At 30.6% G+C, this 24,119-nt stretch overlaps 1 long non-coding RNA gene across 1 annotated transcript; it reads right to left on the bottom strand.

The window, feature by feature from the left end:
- Positions 1-19,713: 19,713 nt before the first annotated feature.
- On the bottom strand, positions 19,714-22,015 carry LOC145958955 (uncharacterized). The gene is made up of 2 exons (XR_014434539.1): positions 20,890-22,015; positions 19,714-19,975 (listed from the first exon to the last, which is right to left on the bottom strand). It is a non-coding gene; the product is annotated as an uncharacterized LOC145958955 (long non-coding RNA).
- Positions 22,016-24,119: the final 2,104 nt, after the last annotated feature.

Genomic DNA, 24,119 nt, shown 5'->3' with positions numbered 1-24,119 from the left:
TTCCTATTTCAATAGTATTTTGTTATTTTCTTATAAACTTTCTTTGCTACATAGGAACTGGCTTTATATTGTTATATATTTTATTCAAGTGTTTATATTGTCTTAATGATTATGGCATTTTAACTTACTGCTACAACTATTAATTACTATCCTACAGCTTGGCATTTGTCTAAATTATTCAAGTGTTTATATTGATTATGACTTAGACCCTTGAGCTGACACTTCCATATGGATGGACTCACTTCCATATGAATTAACTAAGGTCCTGTCAAAATTGAAAGATGATGCAGCAACAGCAGACAAAAAACTTTAATAGATTATAGATGAACAATTGATTATTTAGTAGTGTTTAATTCTTTTAAAATAACAGTTTTGGAAAGTAAAAAGTGAGAAAGAAATCAAACAGCAAAAATTAAGGGCACTCAATCATATTTTGTAAGAAGATGACTTGAATTAAATTTCTCCTACAAGTTAAAAAGCATTAGTTAAATCAGTTTTTAGAGAAGTTAAACAAGAAAGATTCTATAAATTGGCTTATACATAAATTACTTTTAATAACTTGATTCAAATAAGACTTAAGTTGTGAGCTGCTCTTATACAGTGTGTTATTCCCAATATGAGACTGAGAGGGCATTGTCACTGCAGAAATAAATAAAATAAATACATATAATATTCAATGATCAGTTAATGGAACGAAAATGTTTTTTTGTACACATTTTTTAGAGTGTGTACATTTTAAAAAAAAATTGAAAGTAAATTTGGCACAACTAACAACTAATTAGTAAAATTCAGCTTCGAACATAAAATTAAGTCTCATAATTTCTAAACATAGTCTAGGCAACCAATTTATAATGTGGCTGAGATAATTGGAAATGGATGTGAGCCTCAATCACATAAACACTAAAATACATATATATATATATATATATATATATATATATATATATATATATATATATATATATATGTATATGTTGGTGCTTGATATTTAGAATTTTGAATCACCTAGTTGTTTAACTACTATTGTGCCCTGTTATTGGTGAACTTAGTTCAAAGTTCAGGAGTCTCACATACCTCCAATTGTATGAGCCAACTGTTTGATCCTGAACCATATCCACGGTGGAAGTGGTAACATGGTAAAGTACAAAAATCACGCTAAATGATAATGAGAAATTATTTGATAACTTTTTTATGTGTTTTGCAGCTGTCATCTACATTATGATTCTAAATTCTAAAAGGGGCCACCTCACAAGCAATGTCAACCATGTAATCTACAAAAGTTTGATTAGATATCATATGTCTAGATCTCAATCAAAGCCGGGAAAAGTAACTAATAACAGTGTTTTAGAAACATAGAATACATTTCTCATTTAATTTTCTTACATAAAAACCCAATCTTATAAGAACTTGGTTAAGATACTCTCCATATTAGAGATGCTCCGAATGTAAGAAACCGCTTCATATGATTAAAAACAATAGAAATAATATGCAAAGCTCATTTAATTTTTTAACGATTATACTATTAGAATACAAAATTGTTAAAAACTCTATTAAGCACATTCAATTTAAATACATCATTGAACATACTTTTAAATTATTCTCACTCATTCCACAACTACTAGGAGTACCAAGCAACCATCGAAAACCTCAAATCACATTAGCATTAGTGCAAGTCTTGATCATTTATATGATACCAAAATTAATTTGTACAAAAGAGTATATGTTGTTCAGAGAGGTTATCCTTTTCAATAAATATCAGTGCCTTATATGATCAGAAAAGTTCCTATTGTATTTTACAAGCCTGAACTGAACCAAAAATGCCACCCCTTCGAATTTGAGGGTACCGCGGAAACATAAAAAGAATAGAGCCAAAAATTCAAACAGGGAAAGCAAAATGCATACAAGACTGAGTGAGCTATACCATCCTTCCACAAATAAACAAGTTAACAAACCAAATTCACAAAACACAAAAAGACGTGACATTACACGAGAAATGGCATCACCAACAGTGAAGTTCAAACAAGTGACAAAATATCATCCACATTATAACACCAACTATCGAAAAACAGAACTAATGCAAGCAGGAATAACAGCGAGGTTCAAAAATAAAACAGAAGTGTGCGTTTGGTTTATCATCAGGATGGTATTCAACAAACTTTCACTTGATCCAATTCACAAAACATTGAATGTAACTCTTTTACAAACACACCCTAACTGTAAATATAACTGAAGAATCGAAGACATAGAAATGCACATATCAAAATTATTATGGTTCTTACGAGACACTCAAAATCGAATAGAAACGTGCCCTTCTCACAACAGCAAAAACTATTAAACTGATTCAATTGCATATTCCTCGATTGTTTCACATCGCAAAGCAGAGCAAACAAGGTGCAAAATATGACACTAGCATTAGTAACGTAGAGGTTTCAGTTTGCGGAATCAAATTAGGAATAAAAACCTAGGGCGAAATTCAAAGTTGAAGGAAAGCGCGGAAACTTAAGTAAAGCCTTACCGAGAATGTGATTGAAGGAAAGCAAGAAAGAGAGTGAGTGAGGGACTGGGACTAAGTGAGTGGGAGAGTGAGTGAAGGTCTGGGAGTGAGAGTGAACGAACGAAGTTAAAAAATTGGGGCGGGAATTTTTTTCACTTTTTTTTATTAAAACCGCGTCCACTCTCCTAAGTGGTTGCCACGTGTGACATGAAAAGGTAGAACAGGTATTTAAAGATTGTGGCAGTTTTAAACCGCTAAAAATATCATTCTTTTGTGGCGGTTAAAATAACTGCCAGAAATATAATATTTTGTGGCGATTTTTTGAAACCGCCAGAAAAAAACCGCCACTAATTACATAAATTTTTGTAGTGAGTTTTTTAATATTATTTTTCTATCTAATTTCTGACCTCACTTAATACAGTATTCAACTTATTTTTTTATTTTTTTTTTGACATAAAATTTCTAATCATTACTTTACAAGTTTTCATAACATTCATTAATATTAATTGGTTAATTCTTTTCTTTTAGATAGTAATTTGTTCGTTAAGTCTTGATATTTAGATTTTTTTTACATAATAACGATTTATTTATATATTTTGACATAAGAGAAATCTTGGTCCTATAACAATTTCTTAATAATATTTTAAATTCTTAACAAAAAGATTTATGTTAATAATGTTTTCTTGACATGCCTAATGAAGAATGAGATTCTAAATCATTAAATAAAAATATTCAATATTTTAAAAACTTTAATTATATTTTTATTTAACAATCTTTTTGAGATTTTTTTTAAATATCTATAATATATAATGAATAAACTATTAATGTATTTTTCTTTAGATTTTTTATCTCTCGATTGCAAGTGATGACTGATTATTGATTCCATATTCTGATTTTTTTTTTTTTGTCATCGGTATCCCTTAGTCCGCTAAGATAGAGACTAATCCTCTCATAGTATTATGAATAATATTGTTGATCCAATGATTTTTTGCACACGACAAGAATCAAACACAAGTTTCTCGTCAAATAAATTGTTCCCACAACATTTGAGCACAATGTAACACTATAATTAATTGTTGTTGATTATATTAAAATATATGTTGTTGTGTGATTTGTTGTCTAATTATTGAGAAACTTTGTAACTAAGGAATTTTTTATGAGTTTTAGTTGTTTAGGAGTGTCCTTGAGCAACGATCAAGTTGGACTTGTAGGGGAAAGATATATGAGATTTCTTATAAGAATTGAACTTCATAATAAGTTCATTTCTTAAAGAAACTTAAAGAGAAGCTAAAAAGAGGAACTCTAGATCCCAACTTCCTTCCTTTTTCTTCCTAACCTTCCCAAGAGTGTAGAAGATCTTGGTTGTGTAGTGGAGTAGTGATTTGAAGCCCTTGGAGCTGAGAATCCGAGTTGTCGAAGTAATTGTCCGAAGTTGGTCGGGGAAAACTCTAATTTCTTCCTTATATTCTTTTCCCTTAGATTTTGAGGTAAAAGAAGCTATTTTTTTTTTAAACTCTTGTAGATTTATCTGAGTTATATGTTAGGTGAATTTCATCAAATTGTTGTTGTGTCGGTTATTTTGGATGAATTTTGAGGTTGGGGTTGGTTGATCATGAAGAATGTTAGAGGTGGCCGGATTTGATGATTTAGACCAAATGATGGTTGCATGTTGTGTTTTTGCTTGAGAATAAGTTGTTTATGATGAGTGGTTATGTTATTTGTCTTTGCATGTTGGAATTGCCAATATTTCAGGTGGGATTAAGCAAACTCGTGAATCTATTAAGTGCAAAATTCATCATCGTGTCAAGCACAACTTCAAGGCATTAGACATGATGTAGACTAGAGGCTTTCTGCCTCTAACCCGAGCATAGGATTGATGGCGTCAAGTGTGAGTTCAAGGAGAGCTATTTAACTTGGTCACATTAGGCATGGGTTGAATGATATTGGATGTTGATGTCATTCAAGCTCTCTAACTTCATGATGTCGAGCCCTAGTTGAGTGGCACCAAGCGTGGTCAAGACAAAGGCTCTTTGCTTAGATGACATCGGACATCGATGTAGCGACATCAGATGTAACATCCCAAATTTTATTCAATGAAAAGAAATATTTTTTTTATGTGAATAAGTATTTTATTTATGTATTTTACTATTTACGTATACGTATTTTACTATTTATGTATACATATTTTTACTATTTATGTATACGTATTTTACTATTTACGAATACGTATGTATGAATAGTATTTTACTATGCAATTGCACAGTAAAGGGGCGGCTGAAACGTGGGCTGCGGATTCTTTCCGTTTCAAAATTTTAATTAATTTGAATATAATAATGAATAGTGCATAGTGCATAGTAATTTATAATATTATTTTAATGAATAGTGCATAGTGCATAGTAACTTCAAAAATTCTATAAATAGGGGCCTAAGGTTTTGAAAATTTAGAATTCTAGAGAGAAGGAAATTCTGGAGAAATAGAGAGAGAAAGTAAGAGAGAGAGAAGGAGAAAGAAAAGGAGGTTCTGCTCTAGTGCCTTGTTTAAGGAGAAAGAGGAAGAGATTCTGCCCTAATTCCGATTCCTTTTAAGGAAAGATAGAGAGGAGGAGATTCTGCCCAAATTTCTGTAAACCCAGGTAAGGGGGGAGTGGGAAACCTCGCTTGGGGGTGTGGGAATAATTGTTAAATAGTTTGTTTGTTGGATTGGCTCCCGATCCCTTGCCTGTTGTTTATTTCTTTGAATATGTATTATTGATGTGTTTTGTTTTATATCTTATTTATTTACATATTAGAATCTGTTATTTGAATGGAAGGCTAAGCCTCCTAAGTATTTATAAATTTGTAATCTATTATTTAAATGGAAGGCTGAGCCTCCTTATTATCTTATATTACCTTTTAAGCTTCCTACTTTACTTAAAAGATCTTAATATATTATTATTGAAAAATATGATACCTAAGCAACCTCTGGACTGTTGGATTGTTGGACTGTTGGACTGTTGGACTGTTTGGACTGTTGGATTGTTTGGACTGTTGGACTATTGGACTATTAAATTGGATTATTGAAATAATTCTTAATTATGAAATATGAATATGATATGTGTAACATGCTAAAGGTTGAGTCTGTGAATGTATGACATGCATCATATGCACATATTACTCCAGGTGTGCCGCTGAGGCCGCATACCCACGACTAACAAGGTGTACCTTTGAGTCACCCACGATATGCTAACGAGGTGTATGAACACCAGTGATAGGTGTGCCTTCGGGACACCAGTGATGTAACATGCTAACGAGGTGTATGAACACCAGTGATAGGTGTACCTTTGGGTCACCAGTGATAAATTCTGAAACTTCCGTATGGCGCCACATGCATACAATAGTGAGTCAAGTCAAGAAAATCATTATACATAAGCATATATGTGAGATTGATTATATATGTGAATTATACTGCGTGTGTGTGTGCTATTTAACTTTTATTTCTATATCTGCAACTGAGTGAGAAGTTTCTCACTCCCTTGTCATTTTTGTGTATATTTAAATTATGATGCAGATAATTAGCATGAGGCTGAGGATGTTGGTGGTGAAGCTTAGGCTTCTGTTTGGGTTTCGCTCTGATAGGATGTGACATCGGGATTAGCTAGACTTATTGTTAAATTATTATTATTTTTCTTTTGTAATTTTTATGTTATTTATGTTGAAAGTGTGTATTTTTGTCATATTATAATTTTACTAAAAGATTATAAGTTAATTCCTAACTAGGAGGCTCTGCCACCTTTACTGGGATTAATTTATAATCTTTGTTTTATAATAACTTCTTGAGTTTAATATTTATGTGTATGAATTATGAATGTGCATCTTCTACCTTATGATACTTATTGTTTTATATCATTCTATGAAAATCTTTTATAAATATAGTTTATGTTTATTAATGATGTTGGGGTAGAGGGTGTCACATTTAGTGGTATCAGAGCAAGTCGATTTTATCAACCGTGTGTGTTATGTGCTTATCATGACTCTGTTGTGTACTCTGACTATGTCTTGTTTGTTGTGTACTATGATGATGATGTTCGTCCTGTGTTGATATTGTTGAGTTTGAGATTGTTAAGTTAGTTTGTAATCAGAGGAATGATAATCATGATAGTGTTAGCCAACTCGAATTATTAGAACCTTGGATGGGAGGTGATATATTGAGTGTACTAAGAGTTTATGATTGGTGAAGTTTCTGACATCTATAGTTGTAGCAGGTTGAATCTAAAGGTGGTTGTCTCTATGGTGAGAGATCGAAATGATGTTAATTCCCTTAAGTGTTATTATTGGTATGTTAATTATTTATGGTTTAGGTAGCATGTGAGTTGTTTTGATTGAGAAAAGTAAGGAGAGATTTGAATGAGAAATTAAGTAGTGAATTTGGAAAAAGTTGAGGTATTTTGTGGCATTAGATATATTGATACATTATTGCTATTTGGTGTCGAAAATATTCTCATTATAGTTTGTTATGATAGTATGAGTATTATATCGACAAAATTTATATTTTGAGGTCTTTATGAAGAATATGGTTTTAGATATTATCTTTTCAATAGAACTAGGATAAGATGAAACAAAAATCTAGAACTTCAAGTTATGACTGCCTTGGTGATTAGAAATTTAGTAAGCACTGAATTTATTGGTGGTGATATTTGAATCTTTAGCTAAAGAGATGATCTCTTGGAAATCTTATGTCTTCATAAAGAGTTGTAGCTTATTCACTTAACTTTCGTTTGAGATAGGTTTGAAATCATTTGGACGAATACAACTCTGTGTGTCAGGTAGATATATGCTATCATGATATTTTGAGTTGTTAGGCATAAAAATAGATTTAAACTAGATTATCTAAGTATGAATTTGGATTGTATGAGGTGAGTATTTTAGACCATGAAATTTCTTGCGGAGGAAGATCTACTTAAGTTATGCTTAAGTGAGAGATACTTGAGTCAATTAGTAAAATCAGGAGTCTTGTTTGATAGTTTATATGAAAATTCAGTGAGTAATTTTTTTTTTAACAACTGTTCATGGTTTAAACTGCTCTCACTATAAAAATTGCTTTTGCCTTCGTTTCTTTGGTCATTAAGATGTTTCAGTTCACTAGGTTGTTTCTTGCCTACCCTTGGAATCAACCGTAAGGATAATCTATATCAGGAATTCTTGAACCTTTGTATATTTTTAACTACCCAAATCATTTCGTTGCTTACTTCTTTGAATTACTTACTATTACCTTTGACTGAATTGACTAGAAAGGAGTTACATTAGTATGGGATAACAATTGAGGAAGTAGTTTTCAAACTCTTAAGGAAAGATTGACTAGTGTTAATATTACTAGATTTTAGTAAGATTATTGTGATATATAAATATGTCTCTGAAAATAGGTTTAGGAAGAATATTGTGGCAAGAAGAAAAGATAGTAGCTTATGTTTCTAAGAAATTGAAAATTCATGAGAGAAATTACCTTACCCATAACCTTGTTAGCGACTTTGTCATTTATACTAAGATTTGGAGACACTAACTATATGATTCTATGGTTGAGGTATTTAATGATCATAAGAACCTTAAATATCTTTTGACCAAAGGGGTTGAATACGAGATAAAAGAAATAGTTGAAATTTCTTAAGGAGTAAAATTTTGATCTTATTATTTGGCTAAAGCCATTGTAGTGATTGATGTTTTGAGGAAATCTTTATCTTTCATTATGATTAGAGAGATGAATCTTTTTGGCTCAAATTAGAAATTTAAGTTTGGATTATAAGGTTACTTCTAGTATTGTGAGATTAAGTATGAATAACGAATGGATTGTTGAAGAAAATTATAGGAGCATAATTAGTTGATTTATTTTGGTAACAAGTTATAAGGCTATAGGTTAAGGTGATGGATATGATTATGACTTGGGTGAAGATGAAATGGTGAAACTAGAGAACTGATATGGATACCGAGTGTACATTATGCTTAGGTACCTGATCTTTAGAATTGATCATAGAAGAGTTTGAATTGGTTGTAGATAGAGTAGTAAAATTAGTGATCTGATATGTGTATCTAATGCTTAGGTGTTGATGTTGTGGCAAATATCTGGATTACAATGATAACCAAATTATTATTTTGATGATTTAAGGATTGAATTTGATTGCAGAATTTAGAAACTTATGCTTGATGTGTAAGATTACCCTAGTAGCATTGAATTATTTATGTTGGAAGTAACTATCAGATTAATAGATGAGATTAGAGGAACTAGGAGTTAGATCCTTTATTAGTGACCCAAATAAGCAAGAGATCAGAAAGGACACAGTTGAATGTTTAGTTATAAAACTTGAAAGGACATAAGAGTACTCTTAACATTTATTTAGGAGTTACTAAAATGTATCAGAGTGGCGCAGGGGAAGCGTGATGGTCTAATATGGAAAGAGAAGTAGAGAACTTGAATCAAGGTATGGAGAGTGAGTTTAAATTTAGAGTGGATGGAGTTTTGAGATTTAAGGATAAGTTGGGCATTCCTAGTGTGCTAGAATTTAATAAAGCAATCCTAGAAGAAGGTCATAAGAGTATCTTTAGTATCCATTCAGAAACTACTAAGATGTACCAAAATCTTAAGAAGATATTTTGTGACCTAAGATGAAGAGAGGAGTAAAGCAATTGTATATTTATGGTTAGCATACTAAAAGTTTTTAAGAATCTTGTAGCACTTAGATGCTCCATTTTGGAAGTAAGATGGTGAATAGATAGACCCTAGTGGAAGATTTGTCTAAGACGCTTAAGAAATTGATTTTGTTTGTGTTTAAGTGGATAAATTCGTCAAGATCTTTCCCTAAGCAAATCCTTTGAGGAAATTGATAAAAGTTGTACATCAACAAGGTAGTGATGTTGCATAAGAATTAGAAGTAAGAATGCGAAGAGTTTACCATTGCAAAAATTTCGGGGACGAAATTTCTAAAAGGAGGGGAGAATTGTAACATCCCAAATTTTATTCAATGAAAAGAAATATTTTTTTTATGTGAATAAGTATTTTATTTATGTATTTTACTATTTACGTATACGTATTTTACTATTTATGTATACATATTTTTACTATTTATGTATACGTATTTTACTATTTACGAATACGTATGTATGAATAGTATTTTACTATGCAATTGCACAGTAAAGGGGCGGCTGAAACGTGGGCTGCGGATTCTTTCCGTTTCAAAATTTTAATTAATTTGAATATAATAATGAATAGTGCATAGTGCATAGTAATTTATAATATTATTTTAATGAATAGTGCATAGTGCATAGTAACTTCAAAAATTCTATAAATAGGGGCCTAAGGTTTTGAAAATTTAGAATTCTAGAGAGAAGGAAATTCTGGAGAAATAGAGAGAGAAAGTAAGAGAGAGAGAAGGAGAAAGAAAAGGAGGTTCTGCTCTAGTGCCTTGTTTAAGGAGAAAGAGGAAGAGATTCTGCCCTAATTCCGATTCCTTTTAAGGAAAGATAGAGAGGAGGAGATTCTGCCCAAATTTCTGTAAACCCAGGTAAGGGGGGAGTGGGAAACCTCGCTTGGGGGTGTGGGAATAATTGTTAAATAGTTTGTTTGTTGGATTGGCTCCCGATCCCTTGCCTGTTGTTTATTTCTTTGAATATGTATTATTGATGTGTTTTGTTTTATATCTTATTTATTTACATATTAGAATCTGTTATTTGAATGGAAGGCTAAGCCTCCTAAGTATTTATAAATTTGTAATCTATTATTTAAATGGAAGGCTGAGCCTCCTTATTATCTTATATTACCTTTTAAGCTTCCTACTTTACTTAAAAGATCTTAATATATTATTATTGAAAAATATGATACCTAAGCAACCTCTGGACTGTTGGATTGTTGGACTGTTGGACTGTTGGACTGTTTGGACTGTTGGATTGTTTGGACTGTTGGACTATTGGACTATTAAATTGGATTATTGAAATAATTCTTAATTATGAAATATGAATATGATATGTGTAACATGCTAAAGGTTGAGTCTGTGAATGTATGACATGCATCATATGCACATATTACTCCAGGTGTGCCGCTGAGGCCGCATACCCACGACTAACAAGGTGTACCTTTGAGTCACCCACGATATGCTAACGAGGTGTATGAACACCAGTGATAGGTGTGCCTTCGGGACACCAGTGATGTAACATGCTAACGAGGTGTATGAACACCAGTGATAGGTGTACCTTTGGGTCACCAGTGATAAATTCTGAAACTTCCGTATGGCGCCACATGCATACAATAGTGAGTCAAGTCAAGAAAATCATTATACATAAGCATATATGTGAGATTGATTATATATGTGAATTATACTGCGTGTGTGTGTGCTATTTAACTTTTATTTCTATATCTGCAACTGAGTGAGAAGTTTCTCACTCCCTTGTCATTTTTGTGTATATTTAAATTATGATGCAGATAATTAGCATGAGGCTGAGGATGTTGGTGGTGAAGCTTAGGCTTCTGTTTGGGTTTCGCTCTGATAGGATGTGACATCGGGATTAGCTAGACTTATTGTTAAATTATTATTATTTTTCTTTTGTAATTTTTATGTTATTTATGTTGAAAGTGTGTATTTTTGTCATATTATAATTTTACTAAAAGATTATAAGTTAATTCCTAACTAGGAGGCTCTGCCACCTTTACTGGGATTAATTTATAATCTTTGTTTTATAATAACTTCTTGAGTTTAATATTTATGTGTATGAATTATGAATGTGCATCTTCTACCTTATGATACTTATTGTTTTATATCATTCTATGAAAATCTTTTATAAATATAGTTTATGTTTATTAATGATGTTGGGGTAGAGGGTGTCACATCAGACATCGATGTAGCAACATCGAACATCGATGTAGCGACATATCGGACATCGGTGTAGCGATACCGAGCGTGAGTCAGGCAGAGACTCTTTATTTGAACAAGGTTAGGCATGGGTTTTAGTCACGCAAGCATGATTTCCATTGAGGCTCTCTACCTCATCCATGTCGAGTGTGTCAAGATTGGCATTAGGCATGGTCGACAGGCCAAAAGCTCTCTGTCTCATTTCACATTGAGCATGGGTTGCCTTATTAAAATATGTTGTTTGATTGATAAAATATTGAACATGTATGTGGTAGTTGTATATCTCATATGTTTGTATGCTGATATGTGGTGTTAGTTCTTTATACATTGATATGGGATAATGTATATTGATGATTAAGTTGTTGAAATGTTGAGAATGCTTCAGCCATTAAGTTGCGATTGACTTAGGACTAGAAGAGAGGTTGTTTTAAAGTTGAATATCTCATTTTGAGGATATTGTTGTAGTGTTCTACAAGCCTAGTTATTGAAAATCCTTCTTGGAAAGTTGACCCTTGAAGTGGGTTGTTGAGTTTCCTCTAGGACCTTAGTTGATGTTGTATGGGGCTAAGTCAAGTCATACCGTTTATAATGCGACTATAGTATAGGGGTCAAGTCAATCTATATTGATTATAAAGTAACCAATGTTGATCCATATGGGTCAAAATCCCAAACTAAGTACTAGAAGAAGCATAGTATTTGGAAGGTAGTCAATAAGCTAATCCCATAGGAGACTTAATTAAGGTGTTATTGTTGTGTTGCTAAATTTGAAACCATGAGGAGTTGTGTCAAGTGGTTTATATGTTGTTGGTTGGTAGTATAGTGGCATGTTACTTTTATACTCGATATGTTATTTTTTGTTGAATACTATCTTACCCTTACATGTTTTCTTGTGGTTGGACTATGATATCATATTTATATGGGAATAAGGTAGGGATAGGTGAGACTCGAATATTGAGTCAAGAGCCAAATGAAGGATCGATTGTGTAGCTTGGTGCTACCTTTTGTTGTTATTTTCAATAGTCTTGCTTAACTAACAATCTAGTTTTACATTTTAGTTTTTAGATTATTGTAGATATGTGTATATGTGTGTATGTGCGCGCACATGTGTGTATGTGTGTACTGGATACACTATAGTTCCATTACGAAACATATACACTTCAGTTGATTTTATTCCTATGCATATATTATTACATGTATTTTTCAAGAACTATATGCATGTTAACCTTAGGCAGAGGTATTATTATTTTTATTTTTATTATTTTTCCTGGTGCTAGTAGCTAAAACTTTAAGTGTAGAAATCATGATAGATCGTTACACACTAAGTATATATCTAACCACTAAGCCAATTCATTGAGTTACTCTCCCATATTATAATTGATGTTTTACCCCACAATTACATATTCACATTTTTTTAATTAACTTCCTTTTTCTTTATCTTTCATTTAAAATGTATAACATTATATAATGATGATAAATTCTTTTATTTTTTATTTATTTATTTGTGAGTATTTTTACCCCCTCAATTATATGTGATAATTGGTCTTACTCTCAAAGTGTTATAACCATTTTTTTATCCCTTACCTATACACTATATTTTTCTAAGTAACTTTCTTCTTTCTCATTCATTTTGTTTTTATTTCAAAGTATATAATGAGACATTAAATCTATCTTATTTCCTAAACCACTAGTGTAATATATGTCATTGTAATTAATGGATAAAAAAATTCTATTATTTCCCTAATCATGATAATATATATAATAAAGTCTTAAAATTGAGAACTTGCATATTACAAAATAAAAAAAAATCATGCACAAAATAATAAAGCAATATATGTGGTAATTAATGTCATTGGTTAAAAAAAATTCTTGGTGAATTATGTATTTTAATTGGAAGTTAGGGAATAAAATTTATTTAAAGGATTGATCTTCTCAACAAATATTTCTTTTTATATTCATAGTAAAGGAAGTGAAAAACTATTTGGTTCAAAGGAGAAGAATGGAAGGGAAAGGAGGGGAGGGAAAGTTAGAAATTTTGTTTGGTTGAGAAGTGAGAGGAGGAGTGATAACTTTTTTCTTGTTTAGTTCACAAGGAAAGATGATGGATTTTAAAAACCAATTTACCCTTGACTCCATGCCTTGCTCATTTTTGGCCCTTCAAACAAGCATGACTCAACCTTGTTCCTATATTATATTCAACATAAAAATCTAAAGGAGATAAATTTTCAAAATCAACTTTCTATTTTAGGATCCATCTCTCTTATCGAAGGATTTTCGTCATTGAGCTCTTAGAGCACCATAACTCAAATCCTTACAATGAGATCTTTTAACTCTGAACAACTAACTCTCCTTTAATTTCTAAGTTAAACTCAACACATAAAGCATACATCATGGATTATCAACTTAAGATATCAACTTAATTAACTTCATGCTTCACAACTTACAACATTTACTCATAAAATACATGTTAACTCAACACAATACATCTTAAATCATCATTTATTTAACATCATATATCATCATTCTTTTCATAAGACATTAACATAACTACACATCATAAGACACCACTTTTTATCCCATATTATCTCAAATTCATTACTAATGATCAACATATAATAAATTACAACATTTAATAACAACTTACATAATATATATATATATATATATATATATATATATATATATATATATATATATATATCAACCACCTTGATTAAAAAGAACTAAAATAAGATTTCTCAAAATAGGGCTTGGGACCCAAGCCTTCAAAAGAGCCCTAAGCTGAGTGCGCTACTCTTGTTCGATGGAATAACTCTTGATGACTTATCTCGTTGGGCAAAAGAAACCTTTGTGGGTCTTCTCATTGAGTGAGTCTAGCTCAATGGGCAAGCGAGACTTTCTTTAAGTCCCTTTGTCAAGCAAACTCCCAACCTCCACAACCATAGCAACTTAGGCTCACCCACAACCACACATTCTCACTTAGCGACTCAAGGCGTCATTGAGTGAGAGAGTGATTTGGATATTTTAGTCTTCTGTTTTGAAGGTTTGCCCAAAAAGTAACCCTTATCACTAGGTGAGAACATGAATGCCATCATGTGTTTGGGCTCTTCTCAGCTCATCCAATCACATGCAACTCAAGAAATCAATTGCAATTCACCTATTCAACACAAAATTCAACTTAAGCATCACATGCAGCAACAACAACATCTTAAGATTTCATCAAATCTTTGGGTTTTGGTTCAACACACACAAATCTCATCTTCACCAACAACTTGAATCCATTCAAAATCAACATAAATGTCACCATTTGTGACACCCTCTACCCCAACATCATTAATAAACATAAACTATATTTATAAAAGATTTTCATAGAATGATATAAAACAATAAGTATCATAAGGTAGAAGATGCACATTCATAATTCATACACATAAATATTAAACTCAAGAAGTTATTATAAAACAAAGATTATAAATTAATCCCAGTAAAGGTGGCAGAGCCTCCTAGTTAGGAATTAACTTATAATCTTTTAGTAAAATTATAATATGACAAAAATACACACTTTCAACATAAATAACATAAAAATTACAAAAGAAAAAATAATAATAATTTAACAATAAGTCTAGCTAATCCCGATGTCACATCCTATCAGAGCGAAACCCAAACAGAAGCCTAAGCTTCACCACCAACATCCTCAGCCTCATGCTAATTATCTGCATCATAATTTAAATATACACAAAAATGACAAGGGAGTGAGAAACTTCTCACTCAGTTGCATATATAGAAATAAAAGTTAAATAGCACACACACACGCAGTATAATTCACATATATAATCAATCTCACATATATGCTTATGTATAATGATTTTCTTGACTTGACTCACTATTGTATGCATGTGGCGCCATACGGAAGTTTCAGAATTTATCACTGGTGACCCAAAGGTACACCTATCACTGGTGTTCATACACCTCGTTAGCATGTTACATCACTGGTGTCCCGAAGGCACACCTATCACTGGTGTTCATACACCTCGTTAGCATATCGTGGGTGACCCAAAGGTACACCTTGTTAGTCGTGGGTATGCGGCCTCAGCGGCACACCTGGAGTAATATGTGCATATGATGCATGTCATACATTCACAGACTCAACCTTTAGCACGTTACACATATCATATTCATATTTCATAATTAAGAATTATTTCAATAATCCAATTTAATAGTCCAATAGTTCAACAGTCCAAACAGTCCAACAGTCCAAACAGTCCAACAGTCCAAACAGTCCAACAGTCCAACAGTCCAACAATCCAACAGTCCAGAGGTTGCTTAGGTATCATATTTTTCAATAATAATATATTAAGATCTTTTAAGTAAAGTAGGAAGCTTAAAAGGTAATATAAGATAATAAGGAGGCTCAGCCTTCCATTTAAATAATAGATTACAAATTTATAAATACTTAGGAGGCTTAGCCTTCCATTCAAATAACAGATTCTAATATGTAAATAAATAAGATATAAAACAAAACACATCAATAATACATATTCAAAGAAATAAACAACAGGCAAGGGATCGGGAGCCAATCCAACAAACAAACTATTTAACAATTATTCCCACATCCCCAAGCGAGGTTTCCCACTCCCCCCTTACCTGGGTTTACAGAAATTTGGGCAGAATCTCCTCCTCTCTATCTTTCCTTAAAAGGAATCGGAATTAGGGCAGAATCTCTTCCTCTTTCTCCTTAAACAAGGCACTAGAGCAGAACCTCCTTTTCTTTCTCCTTCTCTCTCTCTTACTTTCTCTCTCTATTTCTCCAGAATTTCCTTCTCTCTAGAATTCTAAATTTTCAAAACCTTAGGCCCCTATTTATAGAATTTTTGAAGTTACTATGCACTATGCACTATTCATTAAAATAATATTATAAATTACTATGCACTATGCACTATTCATTATTATATTCAAATTAATTAAAATTTTGAAACGGAAAGAATCCGCAGCCCACGTTTCAGCCGCCCCTTTACTGTGCAATTGCATAGTAAAATACTATTCATAAATAGTAAAATACGTATACATAAATAGTAAAAATATGTATACATAAATAGTAAAATACGTATACGTAAATAGTAAAATACATAAATAAAATACTTATTCACATAAAAAAATATTTCTTTTCATTGAATAAAATTTGGGATGTTACAATTCTCCCCTCCTTTTAGAAATTTCGTCCCCGAAATTTTTGCAATGGTAAACTCTTCGCATTCTTACTTCTAATTCTTATGCAACATCACTACCTTGTTGATGTACAACTTTTATCAATTTCCTCAAAGGATTTGCTTAGGGAAAGATCTTGACGAATTTATCCACTTAAACACAAACAAAATCAATTTCTTAAGCGTCTTAGACAAATCTTCCACTAGGGTCTATCTATTCACCATCTTACTTCCAAAATGGAGCATCTAAGTGCTACAAGATTCTAAAAAAAACTTCTAGTATGCTAACCATAAATATACAATTGCTTTACTCCTCTCTTCATCTTAGGTCACAAAATATCTTCTTAAGATTTTGGTACATCTTAGTAGTTTCTGAATGGATACTAAAGATACTCTTATGACCTTCTTCTAGGATTGCTTTATTAAATTCTAGCACACTAGGAATGCCCAACTTATCCTTAAATCTCAAAACTCCATCCACTCTAAATTTAAACTCACTCTCCATACCTTGATTCAAGTTCTCTACTTCTCTTTCCATATTAGACCATCACGCTTCCCCTGCGCCACTCTGATACATTTTAGTAACTCCTAAATAAATGTTAAGAGTACTCTTATGTCCTTTCAAGTTTTATAACTAAACATTCAACTGTGTCCTTTCTGATCTCTTGCTTATTTGGGTCACTAATAAAGGATCTAACTCCTAGTTCCTCTAATCTCATCTATTAATCTGATAGTTACTTCCAACATAAATAATTCAATGCTACTAGGGTAATCTTACACATCAAGCATAAGTTTCTAAATTCTGCAATCAAATTCAATCCTTAAATCATCAAAATAATAATTTGGTTATCATTGTAATCCAGATATTTGCCACAATATCAACACCTAATCATTAGATACACATATCAGATCACTAATTTTACTACTCTATCTACAACCAATTCAAACTCTTCTATGATCAATTCTAAAGATCAGGTACCTAAGCATAATGTACACTCGGTATCCATATCAGTTTTCTAGTTTCACCATTTCATCTTCACCCAAGTCATAATCATATCCATCACCTTAACCTATAGCCTTATAACTTGTTACCAAAATAAATCAACTAATTATGCTCCTATAATTTTTTTCAACAATCCATTCGTTATTCATACTTAATCTCACAATACTAGAAGTAACCTTATAATCCAAACTTAAATTTCTAATTTGAGCCAAAAAGATTCATCTCTCTAATCATAATGAAAGATAAAGATTTCCTCAAAACATCAATCACTACAATGGCTTTAGCCAAATAATAAGATCAAAATTTTACTCCTTAAGAAATTTCAACTATTTCTTTTATCTCGTATTCAACCCCTTTGGTCAAAAGATATTTAAGGTTCTTATGATCATTAAATACCTCAACCACAGAATCATATAGTTAGTGTCTCCAAATCTTAGTATAAATGACAAAGTCGCTAACAAGGTTATGGGTAAGGTAATTTCTCTCATGAATTTTCAATTTCTTAGAAACATAAGCTACTATCTTTTCTTCTTGCCACAATATTCTTCCTAAACCTATTTTCAGAGACATATTTATATATCACAATAATCTTACTAAAATCTAGTAATATTAACACTAGTCAATCTTTCCTTAAGAGTTTGAAAACTACTTCCTCAATTGTTATCCCATACTAATGTAACTCCTTTCTAGTCAATTCAGTCAAAGGTAATAGTAAGTAATTCAAAGAAGTAAGCAACGAAATGATTTGGGTAGTTAAAAATATACAAAGGTTCAAGAATTCCTGATATAGATTATCCTTACGGTTGATTCCAAGGGTAGGCAAGAAACAACCTAGTGAACTGAAACATCTTAATGACCAAAGAAACGAAGGCAAAAGCAATTTTTATAGTGAGAGCAGTTTAAACCATGAACAGTTGTTAAAAAAAAAATTACTCACTGAATTTTCATATAAACTATCAAACAAGACTCCTGATTTTACTAATTGACTCAAGTATCTCTCACTTAAGCATAACTTAAGTAGATCTTCCTCCGCAAGAAATTTCATGGTCTAAAATACTCACCTCATACAATCCAAATTCATACTTAGATAATCTAGTTTAAATCTATTTTTATGCCTAACAACTCAAAATATCATGATAGCATATATCTACCTGACACACAGAGTTGTATTCGTCCAAATGATTTCAAACCTATCTCAAACGAAAGTTAAGTGAATAAGCTACAACTCTTTATGAAGACATAAGATTTCCAAGAGATCATCTCTTTAGCTAAAGATTCAAATATCACCACTAATAAATTCAGTGCTTACTAAATTTCTAATCACCAAGGCAGTCATAACTTGAAGTTCTAGATTTTTGTTTCATCTTATCCTAGTTCTATTGAAAAGATAATATCTAAAGCCATATTCTTCATAAAGACCTCAAAATATAAATTTTGTCAATATAATACTCATACTATCATAACAAACTATAATGAAAATATTTTCGACACCAAATAGCAATAATGTATCAATATATCTAATGCCACAAAATACCTCAACTTTTTCCAAATTCACTACTTAATTTCTCATTCAAGTCTCTCCTTACTTTTCTCAATCAAAACAACTCACATGCTACCTAAACCATAAATAATTAACATACCAATAATAACACTTAAGGGAATTAACATCATTTCGATCTCTCACCAAAGAGACAACCACCTTTAGATTCAACCTGCTATAACTATAGATGTCAGAAACTTCACCAATCATAAACTCTTAGTACACTCAATATATCACCTCCCATCCAAGGTTCTAATAATTCGAGTTGGCTAACACTATCATGATTATCATTCCTCTAATTACAAACTAACTTAACAATCTCAAACTCAACAATATCAACACAGGACGAACATCATCATCATAGTACACAACAAACAAGACATAGTCAGAGTACACAACAGAGTCATGATAAGCACATAACACACACGGTTGATAAAATCGACTTGCTCTGATACCACTAAATGTGACACCCTCTACCCCAACATCATTAATAAACATAAACTATATTTATAAAAGATTTTCATAGAATGATATAAAACAATAAGTATCATAAGGTAGAAGATGCACATTCATAATTCATACACATAAATATTAAACTCAAGAAGTTATTATAAAACAAAGATTATAAATTAATCCCAGTAAAGGTGGCAGAGCCTCCTAGTTAGGAATTAACTTATAATCTTTTAGTAAAATTATAATATGACAAAAATACACACTTTCAACATAAATAACATAAAAATTACAAAAGAAAAAATAATAATAATTTAACAATAAGTCTAGCTAATCCCGATGTCACATCCTATCAGAGCGAAACCCAAACAGAAGCCTAAGCTTCACCACCAACATCCTCAGCCTCATGCTAATTATCTGCATCATAATTTAAATATACACAAAAATGACAAGGGAGTGAGAAACTTCTCACTCAGTTGCATATATAGAAATAAAAGTTAAATAGCACACACACACGCAGTATAATTCACATATATAATCAATCTCACATATATGCTTATGTATAATGATTTTCTTGACTTGACTCACTATTGTATGCATGTGGCGCCATACGGAAGTTTCAGAATTTATCACTGGTGACCCAAAGGTACACCTATCACTGGTGTTCATACACCTCGTTAGCATGTTACATCACTGGTGTCCCGAAGGCACACCTATCACTGGTGTTCATACACCTCGTTAGCATATCGTGGGTGACCCAAAGGTACACCTTGTTAGTCGTGGGTATGCGGCCTCAGCGGCACACCTGGAGTAATATGTGCATATGATGCATGTCATACATTCACAGACTCAACCTTTAGCACGTTACACATATCATATTCATATTTCATAATTAAGAATTATTTCAATAATCCAATTTAATAGTCCAATAGTTCAACAGTCCAAACAGTCCAACAGTCCAAACAGTCCAACAGTCCAACAGTCCAACAATCCAACAGTCCAGAGGTTGCTTAGGTATCATATTTTTCAATAATAATATATTAAGATCTTTTAAGTAAAGTAGGAAGCTTAAAAGGTAATATAAGATAATAAGGAGGCTCAGCCTTCCATTTAAATAATAGATTACAAATTTATAAATACTTAGGAGGCTTAGCCTTCCATTCAAATAACAGATTCTAATATGTAAATAAATAAGATATAAAACAAAACACATCAATAATACATATTCAAAGAAATAAACAACAGGCAAGGGATCGGGAGCCAATCCAACAAACAAACTATTTAACAATTATTCCCACATCCCCAAGCGAGGTTTCCCACTCCCCCCTTACCTGGGTTTACAGAAATTTGGGCAGAATCTCCTCCTCTCTATCTTTCCTTAAAAGGAATCGGAATTAGGGCAGAATCTCTTCCTCTTTCTCCTTAAACAAGGCACTAGAGCAGAACCTCCTTTTCTTTCTCCTTCTCTCTCTCTTACTTTCTCTCTCTATTTCTCCAGAATTTCCTTCTCTCTAGAATTCTAAATTTTCAAAACCTTAGGCCCCTATTTATAGAATTTTTGAAGTTACTATGCACTATGCACTATTCATTAAAATAATATTATAAATTACTATGCACTATGCACTATTCATTATTATATTCAAATTAATTAAAATTTTGAAACGGAAAGAATCCGCAGCCCACGTTTCAGCCGCCCCTTTACTGTGCAATTGCATAGTAAAATACTATTCATAAATAGTAAAATACGTATACATAAATAGTAAAAATATGTATACATAAATAGTAAAATACGTATACGTAAATAGTAAAATACATAAATAAAATACTTATTCACATAAAAAAATATTTCTTTTCATTGAATAAAATTTGGGATGTTACACCATTGAGCTAAACAACTCAATAATCAACACAATTCAACTCAATAAATCAAACCACAAGTTTTCCTTACATTAATTACTTCCAAAAACAGAGAAATTAAGGAATAAGGAATGAATTATAGGACCATCAAAGTCAATTTCTCTAAAAGAATTTGAGCCTCTCAAGCTTGAATATGAGTTTCTAAAACTCAATTTCAATAAAGGAAGTTCTTGATGAAATCAAACTTTTTTGGATTTAGAGTCGTTTTCTCTAAAATGTAAGACAATGAACTTATGAAATTCATGTTTTCCTAAAATCTTATATAGCCATTTCTCCATTCTTAATCGACTTTGAGCCCAATTCAAATAACTTGAAATAACTTGACTCTCAAAGATTTTCAACTCCCAAAATTTTATAAAATAACTAAAGTAACAACTTATAATTCATAACATCTTAAAAACATCATAAATCATCAAATAATACATAACATGCATAAAAAAAATAATTATAGAACACTTAATACTCAAAATTGGTGTGTAATTTGACAAATAAATAATCATATCCATATGGTCAATTATATGTATGAAAAAAATATTTATTAAAAGCTAAAAATTCCTTAACTGATTTCAATGTTTCGAAAGATTAATCCTTACCTTTCGATAAATAAATATTTTGATATAAAAAAAATATGCAAAATTAGTAACAATGATTAGTTTACTGTTTTGATATTATTATAAAAGTGTAAATTTATTTTTTATATTTTATAATTATTAATTAATTTAGTCTTTAAAGTTAATACTATTAAATAAGTTTCAAATACTATTAAATCAATCAATTTAGCCCATAACTTTCCATTCATTATCGATTTGGCCCTTAAATTTCGTAATCGTCAATAAATTTGGTTTGAACTTTTAAGAATATAACTAACTGACATAGACTAAATTCAAGACTCAAGATCAAAGCCATTGACTTTTTATTATTATTTTATTTTATGATATGTAAATATAATGTTTTTTTATTAGATTAGTCTTTTTTATTAGGCCAGTCATGATCTTTATATAAATAAAATAGTCCCAACTTTATTTCTTAACATTATAAGATTATATGATTATTAATTTTAAAAATTGAAAATTTAATATTCTTAATTTTACAGACCAATTTTAAAGATTGATTCACCTGAAAAATATTAAAGATTGATTTGATGTTTAAATCCTTTTAAAACGGTAAATATGATATTTTTTTAAAATGAATCGAAAGCAGAAATATGGTCACCAAGAATGAGGATCTCCAGCGGTTCATATTGAACTACATCAATCTCAATCCTCAATATAAACTTTAAATTCAATAAAATTTTAATTGAAAATAAAATTAAAAAATTATATAGTGATAGATTGAATTTCAGCTGATGTAATTTCTTTTTGAACTGTAGACGATCCTAATCCAGTCGCAATAGATATTGATACGTGTTATGAGTATTAATAAGGTAGTTTAAACTTTAAACCAGTATCTTTGACTATTCAGTGTAATGAGTATTAATTTATAGCATGTTATATTATTCCTCTAAATTATTGGTTGTTGATATATGGTAGGTACGTCTTGTACAATTATTAATGATGTATTAGTTATCAGTAGATACAAATACAAAAATAATTTTCAATTTTTACATCCCCAATATATTATACAACCGTAAAACAAATAAAAATATTGTACAATAGTCAATATAATACGATAGAAATAAAAAGAATTTAAAGTATTAATAAAGTGTTTTTCTAAAAAGAAAAAGCATTATCCCTACATAGAGTATATATCCATAATGCAAGTTATTTAATATATATATATATATATATATATATATATATATATATATATATATATATATAAATAAATAAGGAGAGATTCATTTACTCTAAACGTAAATATACTTAAACTTACTCTATTCAATATTTCATATTTTATTTTAATTTTTAATAATTTAATCATTGAATTTAATGTTCTTAATATATAGATTATATCTGTAAATTTTTTAAAAATTTAAAAATTATTTTATACTTCATTTTATTAATTTAAATTGATGAATAATTCATAAAATTATTTATATAGTGATTTAAATTAATAAAATAAAGTATTAAATATTTTTTAATTTTTTTAAAATTTACAAACTTAATTATCTATGCATTAAATTATTTTAATTTAACTGTTAAATCGTTGAAATTTGATGTAGAACATAATTTATCGAATGAAGTAAGTTTAAATAGACATATTCTTCAAATAAATATTTATTTATTTTTTTTCTCTCTCTCTATATATATATATATTATTTTACTTATAAAATTTTACTTTGTGAATTCATTTTTTCTTTTAATTTATTCTTTTAGGTTTTGCTGGTGTAGAATGGTTTGAGTGAAGAGGCGGTGTATGTTGTGTATTTTCGACTCATTTCATATATCACACCGTAAATTTGATTATATATGTAAACAATTTTATATGTGATATCCGAAATCAGTTAAAATATATTTGATTTTATAAAGTTATTATTGTCTATTATACTAAATCGAATATAATTTATCATATAACTAATTTTACAAAATTGATAATAATTGCACAAATATCACTATGCTAACTGATATTTAATAATTTGATGTTTTTAATTTTTTAATAGGCTTAAATATATTTTTAATTTTTTAAATATAAAGAAAATTACTTA

Source organism: Cajanus cajan, chromosome 6 (assembly GCF_000230855.2).
Source record: "Cajanus cajan strain Asha chromosome 6, NIPB_CcT2T_4, whole genome shotgun sequence".
In the NCBI taxonomy this organism is placed as follows: Eukaryota; Viridiplantae; Streptophyta; class Magnoliopsida; order Fabales; family Fabaceae; genus Cajanus; species Cajanus cajan.
The sequence above is the reverse complement of the archived record's forward strand: the minus strand, read 5'-3'. Positions and strand labels throughout refer to the sequence as shown.